General features: G+C 43.6%; 1 protein-coding gene and 1 long non-coding RNA gene across 2 annotated transcripts in view; one reads left to right on the top strand and one right to left on the bottom strand.

Moving 5' to 3' along the window:
* Positions 1–24,315, top strand: part of MRTFB (myocardin related transcription factor B) — a 249,810-nt gene that overhangs the window by 56,027 nt on the left and 169,468 nt on the right. The gene's annotated exons all lie outside the window — the stretch shown is intronic.
* LOC142021886 (uncharacterized) overlaps positions 13,580–24,315 on the bottom strand; it is a 37,150-nt gene continuing 26,414 nt past the window's right edge. Inside the window, exon 3 of the long non-coding RNA XR_012647808.1 lies at positions 13,580–13,875. This is a non-coding gene — a long non-coding RNA (uncharacterized LOC142021886). The remainder of the gene's footprint in view (positions 13,876–24,315) is intronic.

The following is a 24,315-nucleotide window of genomic DNA, read 5'->3' as shown; positions in this document are numbered from 1 at the left end:
CGTACGTGCCGGGTGTCCAACGTGAAAGCGGACCAACTAAACATACACTTTGCTCTCACGCATGAGTGGCAAATCTGCTCCAATCTGCTCCGTGAAGTATGTCACAGATGGGGTTTTCCCCGAATCAATTTGTTTGCCACCTACACCAACAAGAAATGTCCACAGTATTGCTCTAGAGCAGGCATCAGGCAGGGTTCTTTGGGGGACGCCTTCATAGTTTCATGGAAGGGTCCCTTGCTGTATGGATTTCCTCCCACAACACTCATTCACAAGGTTCTAGAGAAAGCCAGAAGGGAGGAGGCATGCATGATACTTATAGCCCCAATGTGGGACTGACAGCAATAGTTTCCCTTGCTCCTACGCATGCCATGCAGCCCGCCACTCCCCCTCCCAGTAGTACCGGACCTTCTCACGCAGAGTCAAGGGTCCATAGTGTACCCACATCCTCGAATGCTCCACTTACAAGCATGGCTAATCCATGGCTCAACGTCTTAGAGAGCACATGCTCAGAAGGAGTAAAAGAAGTCCTGGAGTGCAGTCGACGGGCCTCCACCAGGAGGACTTACGTACATAAATGAAAACAATTTATATCCTGGTGCTCGTCCAAGCAATTGGCTCCTCTAGACGTCTCTATTCCCACAATTCTAGAGTACCTGCTGGAGCTGAAACAAGGCGGACTTTCTCTATCCTCATTAAAGGTCCACCTCGCAGCTATATCAGCGTTCCAACATAGACAGGAAGGGCCAACCATATTCGCCCATCCCATTACCACATGATTCCTAAAGGGGCTTGCAAACCTATACCCCCCACAGAAACCATTATTACCTTCATGGAGTTTGGACTTGGTCCTTGACACGCTGTCTAGACCACCGTTTGAACCAGTGGCCACAGTACTCCTCCAGTTGCTTACCATAAAAAACACTTTTCTTCTCGCAATTACATCAGCCCGCAGGTTGAGTGAACTCGCAGCAATAATGGCAACACCACCCTACACAATATTCTCAAAGGAAGCAGTGATTTTACGATTACACCTGGCCTTCATTCCAAAGATTGCCTCAGAGTTCCACATTATATGTGAGGAGGCCGTTGGCCTTTTTCATAGACAGAACTAAGCCCTTCTGGAAAACGGACAGACTTCTGGTGTCTCTTGCACCCAGATTAAAAGGGGAAGGCCTATCCTCACAAAGAATTTTGAACAGCATTGTACCCTGCATAAAACTGTGTTACGAGCTCTGTAAGACCCCTGTGCTAGCTCCGCCCAGGGCTCACTCCACTAGAGCGATGGCGACATCGACAGCCTTCTTCAAAGGAATCGTATTAAAACACATCTGCCGAGTGGCGACTTGGTCATCCTACAGCACCTTCGCCAAGCACTGTGCGATGCACCGGGTGTTGGATGAGGATACGCATCTATCAACAGCAGTCCTTTCAAGGGCAAGCTGCACATAAATCAGGTACCCACCTCCATATTTGGTGTCACTGCTGGGTAGTCACCTAATGTGGAGCACCCACGGGGGCCACTTGAAGAAGAAAAAGAAGTTACTCACTTGTGTAGTAATGATGGTTTTTCGAGATGTGTCCCCGTGGATGCTCCACTACCCACCCATTCCTCCCCACTTCGGAGTTCTGCTTTGTGTCTTTAAGGAGCATCTGGGGCAGTTGATCAAGGAACTGGCGTGGACTGGATCGCGCACGTGACCAAAAGCGTGCGAAGGATCAACGTGCATCGGCGCATGTGCAACCCAACGAGATACCACTGGAAATTTCTGATCTGTGGTGCTGGGGCAAGCCTGACACCTAATATAGAGGACCCATGGGGACACATCTGGAAGAGCCATCATTACTACACAAGTGAGTAACTTTTATTTACTACTCTTAAGTGCTGTTAAATACTGTTAAGCATTCTAATTGAAGATGCCTGCGGTGGGTTTTAAAAAATGTGAGTCATGCCGTGAAGCAATGCTGGCCTCCGATGGCCATGCTAAATACATTCATTGCCTGGGGAGGCTTATGTGCCTCAAAAATGTCTCCCGTCGTTCTAAACTCACTGCAAGGGCTCAGAAGGACAGAGAGATGAGGTTAAAGATGATCCTCTTCAATAAGGCTCTTCACTTTTCCACCTCCAAGCCTACACTCCCTGAGGGTTCAACAGTGCCTCAGAAGCGCAAAGCAGCTTCATTGGCTTCACCTAGCCACAAGAAAAGGAAGTCATCCCCAACTTGATCTTTGTTAGTGCTATCTGTGAGCAAGACAAGTGAGCCCAAAAGCAGTGATCCTTCTTTGTTTGAAGGGGACAGACAGCCCAAAGAGAAGAAATCGGCGGCTCTGACCCCGATGCACAAACATGCCTTGTAACCGAGGAGCTTGCATGTCTTGAAGAGTCTGGCACCTGATATTGCGGTACCGAAGCAGTCATCCACGGCACCAAGAACAGTAAAATCTGCATTTTTCCAGATGGAGTTGGAACCGGGGCCTATGGCACCATGAACTTAGTTACTCACAGAACCTGCATCGAGGTAGATGCACCGTGATCAGCACTGACAGAGCCAACATTGAGACCCGTGGCACCGCTGGATTCGGCACCGAGGCCAGAGGCACTGAGTACACTGTCAGCTTTCTCGTCATTGGACCAGCTGGCACCATATTCCTTAGCCTCTGGCAATCAGTCATCTCAACAACCCAGGAAGGCTCAAAGTAAAATGGGCACCGTAGCCTTCTCCTGACTGTTATTATGACATCATCATTATCTCCTAACTCACCTTCAGCGTCAACCATACTTGAACGGCCTCTAATGCCTCCATCACCTTTTCTTCTGGTGTTCCTCCAAACAGCTGAACCCTTTGGAGGCACCCATACCTGATCTTCAGAATAGGCTTCTTATCGTCTGGGAGATAGTCCATCAGAGCTGTCAGTTTTGTATAGTTGTCAAAGTTATGGTTAGAGAGGTGTGCTGCATAGTTAGCCATGCGTAGCAGTAAGGTGGAAGAAGAGTACACTTTCCATCCGAATATTTCAAGCCTTTTTGCTTCCGTCAGATACTGTAGATTTGTACTATGGTGTTTTTCACCTCTCTTGGAATGACTCCACCACTAAGGAGTTTGGTTGGGGATGGTTAAACAAGAATTCCATTCCTTTTGATGTAACAAAATACTTTTTATCCTCTCTCGTATTCATCATCGCCTGAGACCATTCTATCATCATTGGTCCTGCCTTTGTTCCCAAGGTCTCCTCAGAATTCCACATAAGTGAGCTGACAGTATTGTCATCTTTCTATCCTAAACAACATGTTTCAAACCGTGAGATGAGGCTCCATTCATTGGGCGTAAGAAGGGCTGGGGCTTTTTATACAGACAGAATGAAACTCTTCTGTGAAACGGACAGACTGCTAGCATCCCTTGCCCTGAGATCAAAGGGTGAAGGATTATCGTCATAAAGGATTTCAAATATTATTGTATATCATATTACAATGTGCTGCTCGTTGCGTAAAGGCACCTTACCAGCTCTGCCTAAAGTGTATTCTGCCCGAGCAATGACAGCTTCGACAGCTTTCTTCAGAGGAGTTTGGAAATCTCCGAACTGTGGTGCTGGGGCGAGCCCAACACCTGATGTGGAACACTCAAAGGGGCACATCTCAAAGAACCATCGTGACTACCCAAGTGAGTAGCTTCTTTTTCCCTCATCCCTGTGGCATTCTGAGTATGCTTGCTGGTCTTTTACATCATCTTCCCACATTGCATTTTCCTCATTCTCCTTCTGTGTTAGGCAAATGTTCATTTTTCCAGGTGGAAGGAAGGAAAAGTAGGGCATCCACAGAGATGGCACAGTTAACAGAAATCTTTCTTCTGTAACTGAATTCTTAACTGGCCACCCACTGACTGTCCCTCCTCTGTTTGTATCCAGTCCTTGAAAATAATACAGGGACCCTGAAAAGCTAGGAGAAGGAGATTATAGGAAAGTTTTTGAAAAACGGGAGTTGCTGAGGGGAGGTTATTTGGCTTTCCCGTGCACTATAAGGCTTCTGTGTACAGGCTGTGTTCTCAACTGTCCATCCACTGACTGTCCCCCTTCCCGTGATTGCATCCGATTCCTGAAATTAACACAGGGACAGACTGAATGCTCAACTGGCCTTCCACCCACTCTTTCCCCACGTGAAGGGGTCCAAAGTTAGAAGAAAGAAGATAGAAAAGGCTAGGAAAAAAGATTTTTGTCTTCCCTCTTCACTACACAGACCTTGCCAACACGGGGGATGGCAGTGAAATCTCATACAGCAAACTTATGATGGAAATAGGAATCTCAACTGACCCTCCACCCTGTGTTTTTGGCTGTCAAAGCATGAATAAAGATGGGAAATGCTAGGAAAAAGATTTTATAACAGAAATATCAAAGTAGCAGGAAAAAATTTTGGTGGGGTGGGGCTGTGTTCTGCGGCTGCAGACCTAGTTGAAATGTTAAAGTGGTCCCCCCGAATATCATAGCCGCTGGGGGAGGCTTTCTCCTGGCAGCAGCAAGCCCCACGGGTCTGTTTCTAGGGGTGTGGGAAGCTAGTTGAAGTAGTCACCCTGAATATCTTAGCCACTGAGAGAGACTTGCCTGCATGGCAGCAAGCTCCTGAGTATCTGAGCCATTGGGGGAGACTTCCCCCCAGCGGCAGCAAGTCCCATGTGTCTATTGCTAGGGGCATGGGGGGTGTTCATTAGGGGGCCAGTTGAAGTTTGCCATCTTAGCCACCAGGGGAGACTTCCACCTGGCAGCAAAAAGGCCCTGAAAATATTTTTGGCGCAGGGCCAGTTGAAGTAGTCCCATCCAAATATCTTAGCTGCTGGGGGAGACTTCTCCCTCCCACCTTCCCCTCCACCCCTGAAAATCTATCCCATCCTTGGAGCTCTAACCATGTGCAAGCCAGGTGATGGTGCTGTTAGGCAGCATGGTCAGCACTGAACAGCAGGCACGTCCTTTTATTTGATCAGGGGCTAGTCACGTGTTGTGGTTGAATGCGAGAAAGACCCCAACTGCGTGGTGCCTGTGGGGTAGGGAGGGAGGGGCATGTACAAATGTAAACCGAAGAGAAGTTTCTTGGCTTCTTATGTAAGCATGACCCCCACAACAGCCCTGTTGCCATATGTTGCAGTGGGGCAGCAGCTGGTGCCAGGCAGTGCAGAAGAATATGCAAGTGTAGAGACAGAATCATGAACTCCATGCTGGGGCTATTTGAATGGGTAGATGCACTCATAGTGTTAATAGCAAAGAAAGAGAGACCCCTTTTTTTTTTTTTTTTTGTAATAATTGGAGGCACACATTTCCTAGAACTGGAAGGGACCTTGGGAGATCATCTAGTCCAGTCCCCTGCCCTCTTGGCAGGACCAAGCACCATCTCTGACATCTATTTGCCCCAATCCCTAAATGGTCTCCTCAGGGATTCAGCTCGTAACCCTGGGTTTAGCAGGCCAGTGCTCAAACCACTGAACTATCGCTCCCTCCCCAGGCTTGCATACAAACATGACTCCACAGTCACTGGCTTCCTGCTCCTGATTTGAAATTCACAGTCTTCCTGTTACCTAATTGTTGCGCACCTGGAGAGCAGCGGCTGGAGTGGAGCACTGAGGGGCATAGTGGGTTACATATGGGACACCTCTGGAGGCTAATAAATTTTATTATGAGGAGTGGCACTTCCACACTGGCCTTTAATCAAACTTTTGAAATCAAGCTTGATGCTGTACCTATCATATATCAACAATATTGTGATATCCATATTAGTGCTCGCTAAATTGAGCTTGTGATATTTACAGTGAAGACAGTCATGTGGTAATATCGAACTAACTGCCTTAAATTCGAATTTATCTCGTAGTGTAGATGCAGCCTGAGTCACCACTGTCAGATGGGGCTATCCATGAATTACCACTGCCACTCACTATAGGTGAGGCTGTTGTGCAGTATGAGAAATGTAATCTGACCAGGGAGCATGGCATATAAAGAATGGTAGCATGAGGCACTCCGTACTACAGCCCCCATGGGGCACGGTGGAGACATTAGAGAATGAAATACTTTGGTTTTCAGCCAAGACAGATAATTCTATTCAAAGCCTGCTAGTAGAGCTTTCTGGGAGCTGAGTTAACAGGAGCAGCTAACAGAGAATTTCGTGTGGGAGTTTAGAGGGGGAGTTTTGAAGAGGGCTAGGTACATTTGGCATTCTTTAAAATCTCTTTTAAATTTAACTAAAACAAAAGCTACCTGATTTAAATAAAAACCCTAGCAAAAATCTAATTTTCTGTAGGAGGAAATGCATTCAGAAGGCCAGCAGCTGAGTGGGAGTTATCCTTTTTATTGCATCCAACATAACATGTATGATTACCTGCCTTGTGGACAGGTGGCATATGTGTACATTTGATGCAAAGAGCTCCTGGATCTTAGAGACCTTATACGGAGGATGAATTGGAGGAATTAAGGGAGGCACAGAGGTACATAGATGAGGCTTTCTGGTGCACTGTAGAACTGTCCAGCCTCTATTCAGGCAGCCCTGGTGTTGTTTAGTAGTCTGAAGGTCTCAGGGAAGGAAAACATTCAATGGGAGCAGACGGAAACCATCCCATAGTTGGGACCCACCTTCCAGATGGTGTGGTATCTTCTCACACTGAGGATACCTCTTTGGGGAAGGGAACTCCAGTCATTAGGAAAAGGCAGGTGTTAGTAGTGGGGATTTGATCATTAGGCACATAGACAGCTGGGCTTGTGATGACCAGTAGAACCGTATGGTGACTTGCTTGCCTGCTGAGAAGGTTTTGGATCTCTTGAGACATCTAGATAGACTTATGTGCAGTGCTGGGGAGGAGCCTCCAGTTGTGGCTCATGTACGTACCAGTGACATAGGGAAGGGTAAGAGAGAGGTTCTGGAGACTAAACTTAGGCAGCTAGGAAAGAGATGGAAATCCAGGACCTCTGTAGTAGTGTTCTCTGAAGTTATTCCAGTTCCACATGCAGGGCCAGGTAGGCAGGGTCTCAGTGCATGGTTGTGAGAATGGTGTAGGGAGGAGGGGTTTAGATTCATTAGGACCTGGGAAAACTTTTGGGGGGAAGGGAGCCTATCCAGAAAGAATGAAACATGGATCAAACAGAGGCATCTCTTATGGGAGAGCCTATACATAGTGATTCTCTGTGTTCTACTAAGGAGGGGAGGATTGAAGATGATAAAATGTGGGTGATATCAGATGAGAAACAATTAATTGAAAAAGAATCTAATACATCAGGAAAAGGCAGACAGATAAATAGTGACGATTGTTCATAGTGCTTATACAAAAATGCTAGAAGTCTAAATAAGATGAGTGAACTAGAGTGCATTGTATTAAAGGAGGATATTGATGTAATAGGCATCACAGAAACTTGGTGGAATGAGGACAATCAATGGGATACAGTCATACCAGGGTACAAAATATATCAGGACAGAAGAGGTGATGCTGGTGGGGGAGTGGCATATATGTAAAAGAAAATATAGAATCAAAGTAAAAAATTTTAAATGAACCAAAATGTTCCATAGACTTGCTATGGACAGTAATTTTGTGTTCTAATAATAAGAATGTAGCAGTAGGGATATATTACCAGTCTTCTGATCAGGTTAGTGATATTGACTATGAAATGCTAAGGAAGATTAGGGAGGCTATCTAAATAAAAAAAACTCAGTAATAATAGGGGATTTCAACTATCCCCGTATTAACGGGGTACATGTCAGTTCTGGGTACATGTCAGTACATGTCATCTCAGGACAAGATGCAGAAATTTCTTGATACCTTAAATTACTGCTTCTTGGAGCAGCTGGTTTTGAAGCCCACAAAAGGAGACTCAATTCTTAATTTAGTCCTAAGGTCCAAGAGGTAAATGTAACTGGTCAGCTTGGAAATAGTGACCATGATGTAATAAAATTTAACATCCCTGTGGTGGATAAAGCAACCCAACACTGTGGCATTTAATTTCAGAAAGAAGAACTACACAAAAATTAGGTTAGTTACACAGAAATTAAACGTAACAGAGGTAGCCATAAGCTTTTGTGGGATAGACCAATTTCTTCAGATTTATACCATCTATACCAGCTGAAGTAGTTTCCCCCTCGTGGTATAGATCTGAAGAAGGGAATCTGTACCACGAAACTCATTACCTAATATATTATTTTGTTAGTCTTTAAAGTGCTACATGACTGCTGTTTTTGTTTTGTTAAAAATTAAAAGGTACAGTGCTGAAAGTAAAACCCCTGCAAACTGTATGGAAACTTTTCAAAGATACCATAATAGAGGCCCAACTTAAGTGTCTACCCCAAATTAAAAATCACAGTAAAAGTGCCAAAAAAGTGCCACTGTGGTGTAACAGCCAGGTTAAAAAAAGCAGTGAAAGATAAAAAGGCATTGTTTAAAAAGTGGAAGTTAAGTCCCAGTGAGGAAAATAGGAAGGAGCATAAAGACTTTCAAGTTAAGTGTAAAGCCAAAATGTTTAAATCCAAAAAGAAGTTTGAAAAACAGGTAGTCAAAAACTCAAAAAATAATAGCAGAATATATTTTAAGTACACATCAGAAGCAGGAATCCTGCTATACAACCAGTGGGCCCAGTGGATGGTCAATATGCTAAGGGAGCAGTCAAAGATGTTACGCCCATTGTGGAATAATTAAATTAATTATCTGCTTCAGTCTTCATGGCTGAGGATGTGTCGGAGATTCCCAAACCTGTGAAATTCTTTTTTGGTGACTTATCTGAGGAGTTGTCCCAGATTGAGGTATTGTCAGGGTTGATTTTTGGGACAAATTGATAAACTTAATAGTAACAAGTCACCAGGACCAGATGGCATTCACCCAAGAGTTCTGAAAGAACTCAAATGTGAATTGCAGAACTGTTAACTATAGATTGTAATTTATCCTTTAAATCTACTTCTGTACCTATTGACTGGAAGATGGATAATGTGACTCCAATATTTAAAAAGGGCTCTAGAGTTGATCCTGACAATAACAGACCAGCAAGCCTAACATCAGTACTGAGCAAATTATTTGAAATTATAGTAAAAAATAAAATTGTCAGACAAGTAGATGAACATAAATTGTTGGGGAAAAGTCAACATGGTTTCTGTAAGGGGAAATCTTGCCTTACTGATCTACTAGAATTTTTGAGGTGGTCAATAAGCATGTGGGCAAGAGGGATCCAGTGGATATAGTTTGCTTAGATTTCCAGAATGCCTTTGATAAGGGCCCTCACCAAAAGCTCCTAAGTAAAATAAAGTTGTCAGGGGATAAGAAGAAAACTTGTTAAAAAACAGGAAACAAAGGGTAGAAATAATTGGTAAGTTTTTAGAATGGAGAGAGGTAACTAGTGGTGTCCACCAAGGGTCTGTACTAGGACCAGTCCTATTCAAGCTATTTATAAGTGGTCTGAAAAAAAGGGGTAAAGTGAGGTGACAAAATTTCTTGATGGTACTAAACTGTTCAAAATAGTTAAGAGCAAAGCAGACTGTGAAGCGCTTCAAAAAGATCTCACAAAACTAAGTGATTGGGCAACAAAATGGCAAATGAATTTTAATGTTGCTAAACAGATAGTAATGCACATTGGAAAAAATAATCCCAACTGTGCATACAAAATGATGGGGACTAATTTAGCTATAACCACTCGAGATTAGATTTTTGGAGTCATTGTAGATGGTTATCTGAAAACATCCACTCAGTGTGCTGCAGCAGTTAAAAAGGCAAGCAGAATGCTAGGAATCATTAAAAAAGGGATAGAGAATCAGACAGAATATTGTATTGCCGCTATATAAATCCATGGTATGCCCACATCTTGAATATTGTACAGAGAAGTGGTTGCTTCATCTCAAAAAATATACATTGGTATTGGAAAAGGTTCAGAAAAGGGCAATAAAAATGATTAGGCGTTTGGAACGGGTGCCATATGAAGAAAGATTAAAAGGAATGCGACTTCTCATCTTAGAAAAAAGGAGACTAAAGGTAGGATATGGTAGAGGTAAATAAAATCATGACTGGTGTGGGAAAAGTGAATAAGGAAAAGTTATTTACTTTTTCCAATAACAACAGCAAAAGCTATGGGTCACCAAATAAAATTAATGGGTAGCAGATTTAAAACTTAAAAAATTGAATATTTTCATCACACAGCACATAGTAAGCCTGAAGAACTCCTTGCCAGAGGAGGATATGAAGACCAAGACTTTAACAGGGTTGAAAAAAGAGCTAGATAATTCATGGAGGGTAGTCCCTCAGTGGATATTAGCCAGGATAGGTAGGAATGGTGTCCCTAGCTTCTGTTTGTCAGAGGCTGTAAATGGATGTCAGGAGAAGGATCGCTTGTGTGATTACCTGTTCTGTTCACTCCCTCTGGGGCATCAGATATTGGCCTCTGTCAGAAGACAAGATACTGGGCCTTTGGTCTGATTCAGTATGGCCATTCTTATGTTTTTCTATCAGAAACCTTTCTAAGAGCAAACGAGCCTATATTCTGCCAAGTTCTATTTAATGTACATTACCGTAAGGGTCTCAGAGTATGTGAAGGTTCCATTCTGCATGCCCTCGCATAACCCAGATTTCACATAAGTGGGGGTCTGGCTTTTTGTCTGGCAGAACACACATTCTGCAGCCAGGGAAGCAGCAGAAAGGTAAATCCTGGGGTGGGAGGCAGTTGGGGAGGGTTAAGCCTGGTGATGTGTTGGGGCCATGAGAGGCGGGCACAAGGGGCTAAGCCTGGGGTGGGTTAGGGCTGCAGGGAGCGAGTGGTGGAGTTGAGCCAGAGCTGTGCATGGGGGTGGTGAGCCAGAGCCCTGCTCAGTTGAGCTGGGCTGCGGGGGGTTTGAACCAGGGCCGCACGTATGGGGTTTGAACTGGAGCATGGTGGGAGTTGAGCTGGAGTCAGAGGTGGGCATGAGGGGTGAGCCAGAGCTGTGCACAGGTGATGAACTGGTGTGGGGTTGAACTGGGACCTGGGAAGTTGAGTTGAAGCTGCGCTTGAGGGGTGGTGAGCTAGAGACAGAGGCGGGGATGCGGAGTGAGCAGGAGCTTAGTGCGGGTGGTGAGTGGAGCTGTGGGGGGGTGCTGAGCTGGGGCCCGGTGGGAGCGAGTTAAGCACAACTCAGTATTTCCAGGGTTTAGTGTAGGAATCGGCATCAGCCACGTAGGAGCAGGGTCGCATACTCTGGGTTCATGTACTCTAGACCTTATCGTATAGACGTTTTTGGCAAATATAAACTATTTTGTGCCAGAAGCTCTAGCTTCTTTTATTTTGTATTTTCTTTAAAAGTGGTGCTTGGAAGGAGATATTTAATGAAAAGTCATTTTGAGAAATAATAATAGAATCACAACTGGAAGAAACCTCAAGAGTTCATCAAGTCCAGTCTCCTGCACTCATGTCAGGAACAGGAATCACACAGACCACCCTTGAAAGGTGTTTGTCTAACTTGTTCTTAAAAATCTCAAGTGGTGGAGATTCCACAACCTCCCTGGGCAATTTATTTCAGTGTTTAACCACCCTAACAGGAAGTTTTTCCTAATGTCCAACCTGAATCTTTCTTGTTGCAATTTAAGTCCATTGCTTTTTGTCCTGCCCTTAATGGTTAAAGAGGATAATTTTTCTCACTCACCTTGTAATAACCATTAGGTACTTGAAAATTGCTATCATGTCCCCTCTCTTTTCTTCCCAGTCTAAACAAATGCAGCTCTTTCAAGTCTTCGCTCATAGGTCATGTTTTCTTGAATGCGAATAATTTTTTTTGCTGTTATCTAGACCTTCTCCAGTTTGTCCACAATTTTCCTGAAATTGGTGCCCAGAACTGGACACAATACTCCAGCTGAGGCCTAATCTGTACAGAGTAAAGTGGAAGAATTACTTCTCACATCTTGTTTACAACACTTCTGTTAATAAATCCCAAAATGATGTTTGCTTTTCTGCAGTAGTATTGCACTGTTGACTCATACTTAGCTTGTGATCCACTGTGACTCCTAGATCCCTTTCTGCAGTTCTCCTTCTTTAACAGTCATTTCCCATTTTGTATGTGTGAAACTTATTGTTTCTTCCTGCTTTGCACTTGTCCTTATTGATTTCATCTCTTTACCTCAGATCAGCATTTTCTAAACTGTGTTCCATGGGGCATGAATAGGTGCTCTGCGGAGGACAGTGTCTCTGCAGCTGCCAGCCATGGTGGAGACACCAGCTCCTCAGCAGCCAGCCCCAGCTGGAAAACCAGCTCGTAGCAGCTGGCAAACCAGTTCATAGCAGCTGGCCCTGCTGGGGATGCCAGCTCTGCAGTTGCTGGCCCTGTGGCTACTGGCCCTGGCAGGGGCACAGGCTCTGCAACTACCAGCTGTAGTGGGGACACTGGTGCTGCAGCTGCCCACCCTGGCGGGGATGCTGGTACCAAAGCTGCCAGCTCCACAGCTGCCAGCCCCAGCTGGGATGCTGGCGCTGACGTTGCACTGGCTCCGTGGCTGCTGGCACTGGCAGGGATGCTGATCCCCTGCTGTCAGCCCCAACAGGACGTCAGCTCCAAGGCTGATGGGGACGCCGGCTGCCGGCCCAAATGGGATGCTGGCTGCAAGGGCAGTGGGAACATTGGCCCTGTGGCTACTGGCCTTGGTGGGTTCATGGCCGGGAAACTGGCTTACAGCAGCTGGCCTGGCCGGGACAGTGGCATCGCAGCTGCCAGCCATGCAGCTGCTGGCCTGGCCGGGAAACCAACACCTCAGCTGTTGACCCTGTCTGGAAACAGGCTTGCAGCTTTGGCAAGAATACCTTCTTACAGCAGCCTCCTGGAGGGGATACCCGCCCCATGGCTATTAGCCCCAGCAAGGACACCAGGCCCTCTGGCTGCTGGCCCTCTTGGGTAACCGACATACGGCCTGCATCCCAAGTTGGGCAAGCCCATTAACTAAATGTGCCTTGTTTCCCCGTGTTCAGAGAGGTCACCTGATGATCTACAGGGAACCTATGTTGCACATGGGAGCAGGTCACGTGATGCTGGCACAGGCCTCAGCCCCACAACATTGTGCTAATGGTGTTTGCTTTGCGAACTTGTGTGTTTTAGGTTGTTTTGATATTGATATTAAACTCTCCGCCTATGGATCTGTGGCTCAAAGAAGGAACTTTGAAACAGAAAGCAGCTTCTTCTTGTACTACAAGTGCATTTTAAAAAAAAGAGCAAAATTTCAGGACACTTCAAAGTGAGGATGGACAGTTGCAGCCTGCTGTTGCTCAAAATTTGGGAAGTGAGCTCTCCATGGTGAAACTATTTCTGCCAAAACCCACCAAATTAGCAGCAGGTGGTAAGATACCAAAATGAAAGTATAATGAGAGTTATTTTGTCTTTTGGATTTACGTGCATTGGAAATAAAGATGTTCCTGATGTGCAGTGCGTGGTGTGAAACAAAACACTATCCAACAGTTCTCTCATGCCAGCTAAACTTAGAAGACATTTGGAAACCAACCATGCTGAATACAAAGACAAATATGTACGTTTTTTTTCAAGCGACATCTTGACTCACTTGAAAATTGTAAACTCTTGATGCTTAAAATTTCTAAAACAGACAACAAAAATGCAACAGAGGTATCTTTCAAAGTAAGTTACTGTATAGCGCTCACTGGAGAAGCACATACATTTGGAGAAACACTGATCAAGCCTTGTGCATGTTTAACGAGAAGTACAGTAGAAAAATTGATGCAGTACAGCTATTGAACAATACTGTTGCATGTCTTATTAAATATCTTGCTGCTGAAATAGGAGAAGAGGTAGTTTTCCAATTGAAAATCTGTGACGGGTATTCATTGCAGCTTGATGAGTCCACTGATGTAGGAGGTCTTGCTGTGCTGCTTGTATTTGTCCATTATAGGTTTGATAAATATACTGAAGAGAACCTGCAAAGCAACAGAACTGGTGAAGAAATATTCGCTTGCATGAACACCTATATGAAAAAGCATGAAACTAGTTGGGAAAAATATGTTGATATTCATAGTGATGGTGCCAAGAGCAGTGGCTGGGAAAATGGGGGGAGGTGTAATGTGGATCAAAAGTATGGCACTAAAAAGCACTAGCAGTCATTGTCTGTGGTTTTCTTGGATTCCAAGTTTTGACTGTCTGAGGCTACGTCTACACGAGCCCCAAACTTCGAAATGGCCACGCAAATGGCCATTTCGAAGTTTACTAATGAAGCGTCGAAATGCATATTCAGCGCTTCATTAGCATGCGGGTGGCCGCGGCACTTCAAAATTGACGCGCCTCGCCGCCGCGCGGCTCGTCCCGACGGGGCTCCTTTTCGAAAGGACCCCGCCTACTTCGAACTCCCCTTATTCCCATCAGCTGAAGGGAATAAGGGGACTTCGAAGTAGGCGGGGTCCTTTTGAAAAGGAGCCCCGTCGGGACGAGCCGTGCGGCGGCGAGGCGCGTCAATTTCGAAGTGCCGCGGCCGCCCGCATGCTAATGAAGCGCTGAATATGCATTTCAGCGCTTCATTAGTAAACTTCGAAATGGCCATTTGCGTGGCCATTTCGAAGTTTGGGGCTCGTGTAGACATGGCCTGAATGTTTAACCAAGTACCTTTTAGCTGCTGTGACTTGCGTACCTTGCAGCTATTTGTACAAAATTATAAGAAGTGAATTTGTCACTGCAAGGAAAGAATGTGACCATTTTTACTGTAATGGAGAAAATTTCTTTGTTGACAAGGAAACTGGAATTTTGGACCTTGTTCATAGAGGAAAAGAACACTGACTGGTTTCCTATGCTAAGTTACTTTCTGATTTAAATTAATTCTAAAACAATCGATGAGGATATTTGCCATGGCACACTTATTGCAGAGCACTGCTCTGAAATATAAATGAATTTTTCCAATATGTATATCCAGAAATACTGTTGAAAATAGGAGAAGAAAGTGCCATTGACTAAGAGCAGCTTTTCTACATAAAGACTTTGTGGTAAACTAGACTGTGAATCTACAGCACCCTAGCTTGCTGTCTGCTAACTGGCAGTTCTGCAGTGCATGTACTTATATTTTATTATATCAAGTGCACAGGATGTATTCTTTGTTTTGTTTTGGTATGTTGCCCAGGAAAGTTGTATTTTTCTTGTGAGCATAAAAGGTTCATGTTTAAAAATAAAGTGAGTACATGTCTTCAACATTGAACCCCCACCTTCAGTCAATGAGAACACTTACATAACCTTGGTATACAGAACATCGCTTCTTTGTCAGTACTAAGCCACTGTTGCTGTCCCATTGTCAGATTAAAACCATATACATGTAAGCTTTTGATGAATTTCCAGAATGGCTTAAGAGGAAAATAACTTTGCTGGTAGAAGTTAAAAACTGAAACATTCATGGTAATTTTGGAGTCTATGGGTGCTATTTGTTCAAGTTGCCATTTTACTACTCTCAATTTTGTTTGATTGTGTGGAAGAGCACCTGGAAATCCCTGTTCTTGGGGAGGCTGATAGAGCCTACACATTCTTTATCTTAAATGCCATATGCCTTAACTTTTATTAATGTGTATTTCAAATTTTTAAATAGAGAAATGTTAAACATTTTGTATACATAATTTTTAAAATAACATTTTATGCAGCTTGGCACATTTTTAGGTGACTCAAAAAATTAAAGAAAAATATAACCAGACAAAGCCAGTCATTGAAGTGGTAACTCAGTACAACTCGTCTTACTAATGTAACATATCTCATTTAACAAACTTGTCATCTGAATTAATCAAATAGAAGTATTATAAAACAGCAAAGAAACATTCAAAATGTTTATATGTTTTCCACATATCAATATCTCAGTATTGAGTAGGAGAGAGTTTGGAATATTAATACGATTTCAAGTTTAAACAGATGAAAGTTAGCAGGCAGATGATAAACGTGAATGCAGCTGGTAAATATTAAGTAATTCTTCAGAATGTAAGAGATTTCAAATAAAAAAAAGGAACAGCATAAGTACTGTCTTGTTGTTATATATAAAGTATAGTATTTTTGCAAACACTTTTTTGTTTTTTATAGTTTTCACAATGAGCGTAAGTATGGCATGAAGTGTTTTTAAATGAAATTTAGCAGTTTTTACCAGTGTTCCCTCAAATCTTTTCTGTGTCAATTATTATCTAAGCGCAGAATATATTTTGTTATGTCTACACATGTATGTGCACCACCTGCAGAAACAAAAAAAACTAGTTGTGAGGGCTCTGCTAGTCAGCTGGGTGACATCTGTATCTCTCTTGAGTGGCCACACAAGTACACGGCTTATAGGGAACACTAGTTTTTATTTCAACTGCTACTCTATATACATAGTGCTATTCTTTATTTATACTGAAGGGCTCTATTAGTTTACGATACATGAAAAAAGTTCTGTTTTTCACATTTGTCGTAGGTGTTCATGGTGTTGATACTATTCAGAACCATTTTTTAAAATTAAAAGCAAGGTGGTCTGTGTCCAGCTCTGGTTAATAATGATTGTATCTGTTATTTTAAAAATACATCCATAAGTTCCTTGTAACCTTATTTTTAAGCAGAGGGAGAAGAACACAGTAAGAGTATTTTAAAAGGGGTGACAGAAAATCACATAAGTGCTTGAAAAGTGTTTCTTTTCTGCTGTTTTTTTTTTAAATCCCTCATTACTTTATAAGGTTTAGGGTTGTCATTTCACAACTATATTTTGTTTTTAATCACATTAAAGTAATTAGCAGCTTGTTGTCCCCTGTTCATGTAATTTTGTTGGAGTCCAAGAAATTCAACTGTTAAGTTGAGAAATTCTGCAGTGAAAAGGGGCTTAAGAAAGCTGGGTTTTAAACGGAATATGCCCTGGGGAATTTAAGACTTGTCTTGTACTGAAGTAATTTGTGGTGATCACAGTTGTTGATTGATGATAAAATAATAAGATGTATCCTTTGTGTTGCCTCTGAAAGTTAAAATATACATCCTGAAAAGCATAGAAATAGTTTAATTGTCTTACAGAGCACGACAGCAACCTAATGCTTACAAACATTTTGATAAGGTCACAAGCTAATTTGAGAAGCTATTTCCTTTAGAACGTTGAGCATTTGAATACTCTTAAAATCAAGTGAACGTGAAAATATTTGCTGAATTACTGTCAGTATGTGTCAATACCTGTATTAAAATTATATTCTTTCTCCCAACTTCCTTTCTCAATCTAACTATTGGCAGTTGGCCTCATGCCCATACTGTCCTTGAGAGGATGGCTTGCTCTCCAGTGAACTACGACTCCATTTTAGTCTCCCACGCTGCCATTGAGAGAAACACTGCTTTCCCTTATATCATGGTGACAAACATAACACCACAACATCTTACACGTTATTGTTCATATATGGTTCACAGTAGAATTTATTCCCATTCATAGCTGGAATATAAGATGAATACTCCAGTCACTGTCTCAGTAAAGATCAGGCATCCATGTATGAGTTAAAGACTAACTTTTTTCCATTTCCACTGAGGACATATGAGCTGCGTCTACATGTGCACGCTACTTCGAAGTAGCGGCACCAACTTCGACGTTAGGCGGCGAGACGTCGAAGTCGCTAACCTCATGAGGAGATAGGAATAGCGCCCTACTTCGACGTTCAACGTCGAAGTAGGGACCGTGTAGACGATCCGCGTCCCGCAACGTCGAAATTGCTGGGTCCTCCATGGCGGCCATCAGCTGGGGGGTTGAGAGATGCTCTCTCTCCAGCCCCTGCGGGGCTCTATGGTCACCGTGGGCAGCAGCCCTTAGCCCAGGGCTTCTGGCTGCTTCTGCGGCAGCTGGGGATCTATGCTGCAGGCACAGGGTCTGCAACCAGTTGTCAGCTCTGTGTATCTTGTGGTGTTTAGTGCAACTGTGTCTGGGAGGGGCCCTTTAAGGGAGCGGCTTGCTGTTGAGTCCGCCCTGTGACCCTGTCTGCAGCTGTGCCTGGCATCCCTATTTCGATGTGTGCTACTTTGACGTGTAGACGTTCCCTCGCTGCGCCTATTTCGATGTTGGGCTGAGCAACGTCGAAGTTGAACATCGACGTTGCCGGCCCTGGAGGACGTGTAGACGTTATTCATCGAAATAGACTATTTCGATGTCGCAACATCGAAATAAGCTATTTCGATGTTGGCTGCACGTGTAGACGTAGCCATGGACCACAGACCATGTCTTTAGACACCTATGTAAAACAGACCTAAGAAAACCCATTTCTCATATAGAACCAAAGGGTGGGTTCAGTCCTCGTTGTAAAATTGCATAAATTATCTTCATGTGGGAAATCATGAGTCTCTATTATTAGTCGAGGGAACATGTGAAAGGAAAGGTTCAGACTAAGGTACTTTTTCTGGCAGATATTCTGGTTATTGTCTTTCCTACTTTCTGATTCTCATTTTACTGATATTCTGTAGGTTATGACACTGCATTTGTATTACTGAAGGATGTATAGCAGCGTTTCCCAAACTTAAAACTTTCACATATCCCTTTTGGGACTTTAGCCTTATTGGCATACTCCCTCTCCCAGTGCTGTCCCAGTGTTTGTCTCCTGAGCTTTAGTAATTTCTTTTCTGCTGTGTACTACTTGAAATCCTTTCATTCACCACTGGTGGTACGTGTACCCCGTTCTGGGAAACACTGACACAGCGAATGGTGAGATAAATATCATTCAGTCATGTCCTTTTTCTAACTTTTGGCAGACACTTTTTCGTTACCACTTGGATAAGATTTAAAGTGTGCTTTCACAAATAACTAATTATGAGGCTTGTGGAACAGAATGGAATATGTGGATAGCTGAGCTAAAGGCTTTTCTTTCTTTCTTGGGTCAGGGGAGAACAACATTTTGTATGTTTTCTTACTGAGGTAATTGTGTCAGGGCATATAAGATCTATTACTTCTTCTTAAAATGATTGTCTAAATAGATACCACTCCTAGTGTACATGAGCCCATGTGAGCATGATCAGATCTTTTGGGCCAGTAGCTTTCCTTGTGACTTTGTCTAAACCTCACAAGTCCTCAGTAGTCCTTGTTATCACATGAGGACAATGAAGAGTAGAGCTGGTCTATATGCCTTTTAGCAACTTTTTGCCACCTCTGGAAGTGAGACAGGGTCCATCTACTTTTCTGCAATTCAGCTGCAGTTAGTGAATAATTAGTTAGCCCTTAGTTTGCATGTTGGCTTAAAAAGAAACTTTTTTAAAATTTTTTCTGAGCCAGTGGACTCAGAGTCTGAGTCCCTAATTTCTTTATAACAGTTGTGAATGAAGATTGCCTTTTTAGTAGGCAGTATATCAGCTGGAAGGGTAAGGGAGATGCAACCTTCATGGCTGCTGTCTTCTTCTGTCCCATAGGAATAGGAGTTTCACACCCAAAGTTGTTTCTAGAACTGTATTTGAATCAGTTAATTCATTTCCCAGTATTCTTCCCCAAGCTTCAGAGCCGGGGAAAACTGAACTTCATGCAGTTAGTGTAGTAAGGGAAGTGCCGTAAACACAGCACAATTATTCAAGAACCTGCCTAGACTGTTAGTAACCATAAAAAAATGCTATGAGCAGGCCAAGTTACACAGCCACATTATAGTCCATTTCCCTGGAATGCAGGTGGCTTCTTCTGTCTGTTAGAATAACATCCCCATTTCTGAAATGTGTAGAGCAGCAGCATGAAGTTCAGTTAACAGCTTTTACATATTTTAGCATAGGAAGCTAATATGAAGGTGAAAGAGTTCAGGAGAACTGGCAGTATTTTAAAGAAGCCTGATTGAAGGCACAGGAACATACCATCCTGATACACAGTAAGAAAAGCAAATATGGTAGGCAACCAGCTTAGTTTACCAGGGAAATCCTTGGTGAACTTAAACTCAAAAAGGATGTGTATAAGAAGTGGAAACTTGGGCAGATGATGAAGGAGTTTAAATATGTTGCTGGAGAATGCAAGGGAGTAAACAGGAAGGTGAAAGCACAATTGGAATTGCAGCTTGCGAAGAATATGAAGTCTAACAAGGGTTTCTACAGGTATGTTACAGGATGAGGGAGGTAACCTTGTGGCAGATGACATGAGAAAAGCTGAGTGCTCAATTTTTTTTGCCTCTGTCTTCACAGACAAGGTCAGCTCCTGGGTTACTGTATTTGGCAATGCAGTATGGGAAGGAGTTGGGCAGGCCTTGGTGGGGCAAGAACAGGTTAAGGGCTACTTAGAAAAGCTCGACATATGTAAATCCATGGGTCCAGATTTAATGCATCCAAGGGTACTAAAGGAATTGGCCATTGTCTATGAAAACTTGTGGAGATCAGGAGAGGTCCTGGATGATTGCAGAAATATAGTGCCCATCTTTAAAAAAGGAAAGAAAGACAATCCAGGGAACTATAGACTGGTCAGACTTATCTCAGTCCCCAGAAAAATCATGGAGTGGATCCTTAAAGAATCCATTTTGAAACACTTGGAAGAGGGGAACATGGTCAGGAGTAATCAACATGGATTCACCAAGGGCAAGTCATTTCTGACCAATCCTCATTAGCGTCTTTGAAGAGGTAACTAGCTCTGTGGACGTGGGGAACTCAATGGATGTGATATACTTTGACTTTATCAAAGCTTTACATACAGTCTCCCACAATATTCTTGCCCATAAGTTAAGGAAGTATGGATTTGATAAATTGACTGTACAGTAGATATAAAGCTGGCTAGATGGTTGGGCCCAATGAGTAGTGATCAATGGCTCAGTGTCTGGTTGGCTGTCTGGTTATGTGTCAACATTAGCCTTCTTGGCAACAAAGGGACACTGACATATTGAGGTGTACTAGGTGGAGCGTTTCCTGCAGATCTAGAGAAGTTATTATTCCCCTTTATTTGGCACTGGTCAGGCCACATCTGGAATATTGTATCCCATTCTGGGCCCTCCAGTACAGAAAGGATGTACATGCCATGGAGAGAGTCCAATGGACTAGTCCAATGATTAGTGGGCTGGAGCACATGAGCTATGAGGAGAAGCTAAGAGATTTGGGCTTCTGTAGTTTGCAGAAGAGATGAGTGAGGGACGATTTGATATCAGCCTTTGGTTTCCTGAAGGTGGGCTCAAAAAGGATGGAGAGAGGCTGTTCTCAGTAATGATGGATGGCAGAACAAGGACCAATGGTCTCAAGTTACAGAGGGAGAAGTGTAGGTTGGATATTAGAAAAAACTATTTCATCAGAAGAGTGGTGAAGCACTGGAATACGTTACCTAGAGAGGTGGTGGAATCTCCATCCTTAGAGATTTTCTAAGTATCGGCTTGACAAAGTCCTGGCCAGGATGATTTAGTTAGGATTGATCCTGCTTTAGGCAGGTGTTTGGGCTCAATGACCTCCTTCCAGCCCCATGATTCTATGACGCTTCTCTGCTGGACACTTACAGGTGAGATGGCTGCTTTAGTAGAGTTTCCCCGAGTCACTCTTCAAGTAGGAGTCCTAGTCCCCACCTCCAAGCATACAGACAACTGTTTGTTAGCAGTGGCGATATCTAGGAGATTTGTGGGATCTTGTATCAGAGGGGTAGCCATGTTAAGTCTGTATCTGCAAAAACAGCAAGAAGTCCTGTGGCACCGTAGAGGCTAATATATTTTGGACCCTAAGCTTTCATGGGCAAAGACCTGCTGCATCCAAGGTGGCAACTTCTCCTCACTCCCAGTTTTCTTCCAAGGTTCACACTAGAACGTCAAAACCATCTAGTGAGGGCTGCTACGCTCATTCCCTTGGCCATACACAGAGCCGCCCCAGCCCATGTCTTTGCAGAGCTATCCCCGCCTCCCCACTGTGGCTTGAAAGGAGTTCTTGTTTCTTCCAGCCTGCACAGTGCAAAAAGATGATAAATGCCTTCTGGCTGCTGCTGGCCACTGACATAACCCGACAGCCTTCTGCCTCTGCTTCTGGGTTTTGCCTCTGTCTCCCCATGTGCCCAAGCTAGCTGAAAACTGACCCCCTCCAACTGCCTGGCACCAGCTATGGCTGGAGCTCCTCTGGCCTTTATCCTGCTTCCCAGGCAAAAAGTGTCACCTGTTTGCATCACCCTCCTGAGGCTCAGGTTATAAAGGGCGTCAGTCACTGTTTATGTGCAAACACCTGGGCAGCATCACCAGCCTCGAGGGCCTCAGAATAAGTCACACCCAGTTCCGTCACCATCTAGACCTTGGTGCAGTACTCCGGGAAACTGAGGTTCACAAGGTGACTCATGCAACATAACAAGGTGAATAAAACCCTGCTTTGATGCATATGGTTCTGGAATCATTGTAATAGTAATGGGTGAATTGTGGGCAATTTAGGAAGGAGTGGAAGAACATTTTGACTGCAATCTAGAGAAAATGAGCAGGAGAAAAAAAATTCTGACAGGTATAGATGAATCACAGGAGTACAAAAAGAAAAACGTTCTAAATGATACGCCCACACAGTCTGTCATAAGTAAGTGTTTTTTTTTCACCTTGCCTCACCAGTACAGATTTTGAGGAATTATATAACATCTGAATTTGTTCATAAGGCTCACTCGTAGTTTGTTGAGGGATGATTTGGATACTTCAGAAAGAAAGGCTGATGTGAATGGACATGTTCTACTAGGACACAGTTCGGCATTGCTGGTGAACAGCATGCAAGACAATGACTGAGGTGCCATCAAAAATTATATAGTTATGTATGTATATATTGTGAGGTGCCATCGCAAATATACATATTTTTCTTGAGAGCTGTACACCTGATCAAGGATTAATATGATCTCTTTCATGTGTTTGAGTCTGGGTTCTTTTGAAAATGTGAATTTGAGAATTACTAGTCAATTTCTTTCATTCCCATGTCCCATTTTCTTTCTTTTATTAACTTTTCCCCTTCTGTAAACTTATGTCCTCTTCTCTGTTTTATTGTTGCATTTGGGGGTTTCACTATTTCCTTTAACTGTGTTGTATTGACCGAGATGTTTTTTGTCAAAATGAATATTTTTTTGGTGACTGATAGTGCTGTGGTAAGTAGCACTGTAAGAGCATCAGAGAGGTAGCCATGTTAGTCTGTAGCTTCGAGAACAACAAGAAGTCTTGTGGCATCTTATAGATTAACAGATATTTTGGAGCATAAACTTTCATGGGCAAAGACCCGCTTCATCAGCATGTTCAGCTGGGTCAAGGTCATGAGGTGGGAAATGGCTATTTAAAAAAAATTAAGAACAAAACGATCACTGTCATTTATTATGTATTTATATAGGGCCTGGCACCATGAAGTCTCAGTCCCAGTGGGTTGCATTTGCAGCAATGATACAAATAATGATAGTGCTCAGCAAAATATGCCAAATCTCAGATAAATATTTCTATGCAACTTTAATAGATATTAACAACGTTGTTAAGCAAAACCAGGTGCTTTTAAAAAGAGCTTGTCTGAGACTGAAGGTCAATGTAGTAGGGATGTAAAATCCCATTTAATTGGTTAACCGAGGACTGGGGTTGCTCTGGCTGGGCTGGAGTGCCCCCACCCATGATGCTCTGGGGACCAGGGATGACCCAGCTGGACTGGATTGGCCCCATCCGCGGTGCGCTGGAAACCTGGGCTGCTCTGGTCTGGCTGGAGCTTACCTTTCTGTTCCCCTGGGGTCGGGGGTGGAGCAACCTGCTGCTCCACCTCGTACCGGTTAACCATAACCAGTAAGCCTCATCTGTTTAAGATGAGATTTACTAGTTAACCATTATCATCCCTACAATGTAGTTTTATTGGTTTAAACTACATTTTTCAGCTTCCAAGTAGCTGCCAGTCTGTTGAATGTCCTAGGGGAAATAAATGTTTTTGCTTATTATTTTGTTCTGTGCAACATGATAAACTGGGTTGGTTGGTTTCTGTAAGTGTGAGGCAATAAATTTTTTTCTACCGTGCTGTTCCTTAAGTTTTTCTTAATTTGGCTTCTTCGGTAGCTTTTTCAGTAAACTACTGACTGTTTAATTCTGTTCTTTATTGCTATGCTTCAAGTGCATTACTTTGGCTTTAAGTACCACATGTGCTGTTGCCAGGGGTGGCAGGTGAACCAGTTCTTAGGGGAGGCCTCAGCTCCTCTCATTTTTCATGAGCCCCCATCCCTTGTCTTCCACTTCTGCCTCCCCTCATCTGAGGATGCCAGCTAAAAGTGCACCACAGCACCTCTGGTGGTCACAGTGCCCCAAGTGCCAAGTAGGCATCATGGCCCAGTGCCAGTGATCCTGAGTCCCAGCAGCATGACAGCCACTTCAGCCTGCTCGAGCTAGGGAGTAGCAGGAATGGTGGAGGGAACAGCTGAAAGGGACGTAGGGGCAGAGCATGAGTGGGCTCATGCGAAGCTGTCTGGGGAGGCACATCATCCCCCAGCCTACGATATGGGCTGCCCATGCTTATGG

Source organism: Carettochelys insculpta, chromosome 16 (genome assembly GCF_033958435.1).
Source record: "Carettochelys insculpta isolate YL-2023 chromosome 16, ASM3395843v1, whole genome shotgun sequence".
In the NCBI taxonomy this organism is placed as follows: Eukaryota; Metazoa; Chordata; order Testudines; family Carettochelyidae; genus Carettochelys; species Carettochelys insculpta.
This window is presented reverse-complemented; position numbering and strand designations above follow the sequence as displayed.